Source organism: Penaeus chinensis, chromosome 40 (assembly GCF_019202785.1).
Source record: "Penaeus chinensis breed Huanghai No. 1 chromosome 40, ASM1920278v2, whole genome shotgun sequence".
NCBI lineage: Eukaryota > Metazoa > Arthropoda > Malacostraca > Decapoda > Penaeidae > Penaeus > Penaeus chinensis.
The window spans coordinates 5,041,976-5,044,475 of NC_061858.1; the positions used below are offsets into that span (position 1 = coordinate 5,041,976).

General features: G+C 36.9%; 1 protein-coding gene across 1 annotated transcript in view; it reads left to right on the plus strand.

Annotated features, from left to right (window-relative positions):
* The first annotated feature begins 551 nt into the window (after nucleotides 1-551).
* Nucleotides 552-2,500, plus strand: part of LOC125047316 (NADH dehydrogenase [ubiquinone] 1 beta subcomplex subunit 3-like) — a 6,879-nt gene continuing 4,930 nt past the window's right edge. The window contains exon 1 of the mRNA XM_047645569.1: nucleotides 552-599. The gene's annotated coding sequence lies outside the window, so the exon portion shown is untranslated. The remainder of the gene's footprint in view (nucleotides 600-2,500) is intronic.

The following is a 2,500-nucleotide window of genomic DNA, read 5'->3' on the forward strand; positions in this document are numbered from 1 at the left end:
AAAGATGTCAAGAAGTTCAGTTTTTCAAACAGAACTATTGAAGCGTGTGTGCCAAAAATGTGCAACAGTTTAAAAAGATATAGGATAATTTAGCAGACGGGACCATATGAGCTTAGCTTTTCTCCCGTAATGAAACAAATAGATAAGAAACACACACACACACACACGCACACACATATATGTGTGTGTGTGTGTGTGTGTCTGTGTGTATGAGAGAGAGAGAGTTTGTGTGTATAAGAACACGTCAGATCTAGTAAAATTATAATTTAATTTTAAAAAATCATGACTTCACTGAATATTCATAATAATTTATACTGCTTCAATTGATACTTACTAAAAGCACAATAAAATACTAAAACTATTCTTGAAATGAAAGCGGCTTTAAAAATACTCTCAAATCACAATCTCCGTATATAGCTTTCAAAACTAACGTAATATATAAAAAATACTTATATTTGTTTCTACTATTATCGTAAAAAAATATCTAAAGCACAAGCATACTCTTTAAAAATGCCATTAAAATAAAAGCGGGAATAAAAAGCACTTATTCGTAAAACTCCGTCGGTCTTTGAGGATCAGCTGAGAGACCTACGAGAAAGGTGGAAGACATTATTTTCTTTCTGTTTTCTCTCTTTTATATAGTATAATTACCTTACCTTGCTTGCAGTGCTGTAAATTTGAACATTCCCTTCTTGTGATTAGTGATATACCAAAGGAAGAATGGGTATTGAGACGGTAAATCTTGGTCTATCTTGTCGGGGTTAAATTTGGAAGGAGACGCAATCACTAATTATTTTAGGGGAAAATGGTATCAGTTTTCGCCGAGATTTGGTCAGTTTCGAATGAGTTCTGCATCTGTTTCCATTGCAAACGATCGGCAGTGAACGTATTGGCGGCTCCGGAAAATGGTGGATAGAATGTAAAGCGGGCAAGTATGGGGGGTAATTGAGTCTATACAAAGAGAGTAGTACTCAGTAGTGACGAATTTGGTATTGATGGAAAACTTATACTGCCTGTTGGCTATCAGTGTTAGTCTTTGGAAACCAACTATACCAAGACTGTTGGCCGCGGTTGTAACATTTTCGGAAAGGCTGTAGCTACGTTTATGGTATTGTAAAGCAATGCCTATTGATTATTTTAACAGTAGTGCTAGTCGCGCTTAGAATTCGGAATTTCTGCTGTAATTATAGCACCAAATCAATCGATATATTGTCTGCAACCCCTCTCCTGGGGGGCAGCTGCCCCCAACCACAATGCAAGAAAACAAAGAATCCTCCACATATGCACAGCAGGAGAGCACATCAGACAGACTCAGCATCATGCGCTCCTGCTTTTCGGTCATGGGCTCAACCTTGCTGTGGATAGAGCGAGAATTTCACACTGCGCACCCTCGACCAGAACTCCCATAAAATTAGTCTGTAGACATCGCATTATGTTACAATAAATATAGTCACTTCATTTAGGAAAAGTTGGAGCATAAACAGGAAAATATTCCAGTAACAGTAGATTACTCGGTAAATGATTACATGATGACTGCACCAATCTGAGACAAAGTCCTAGGGGGCACTCCTGGGAACTCACAAAGACCATATGAACCAAGAACCTCTCTAGCCTTTGGACTTGGCCCCAGGACCCCAACCCAGTTCCTTATTTATTGCCCCTGAACTCCCACTTGCTCATCATGGAATGCAAGACCTTTGTTGCAACCTATTTCCTTAATTTTTTACAATATTTCTTGCCTCAGATTATTTCATATCAGTGAATTTTTTTTTTCTCTCTCTTTGTGACAGTGTCCTCAGAATTTCCCAAGTTTAGTGTGGTTGTGTAAATTATATCTACTGATTACTCCAATTTTCAAATAATGGCATTTACCATTTCACTGGGTCTACCCACCTATGTAGGTATCACTGGATTGCATGTCATATATACTGACTGAGTGTAATAGTTTTAGTGAGATTTTCAGTATAAACATTATATGGAATAGAGAGATTAATTAAATTTAAAATACTTGCATTGATAATTACAAAATGGTAATTTTCACTACTGCACAATAATACATGGATTATCAATTGCAATAAAGAGATATGCAGTCAGTGCAGTACTTATCTTCACAGTTTAAACCGGATGAGCATTTTGCACAAAATTGTTCAGTCTTTTTTGTTGTTACATATATTCATTTGCAATTTGTGCAGGTATATACATATACAAGGGTCATAATTTTCTTCAAAGTATTCATTCCCTTTGGCCTTTACCTTGAAGTTCGGCATCCACTGAAACTTTACCAAAACATTCTGGACATTCAGTTTTTTTCTATAGATTATAGCCATTGAAAACTTTAACCCAACCACCATGGATGTACGTTCTGTCCCATGCATGTTTATGTGAATTTTGTTCCATTCAGATGGGTCCACATGTGCTCAGCTGGCAAGGAGTTTATCAGTAGTAACCGATCTTGGGTGATTTCCTTATTCCTTGAATTGGCGGGAAAATTTATATCGAT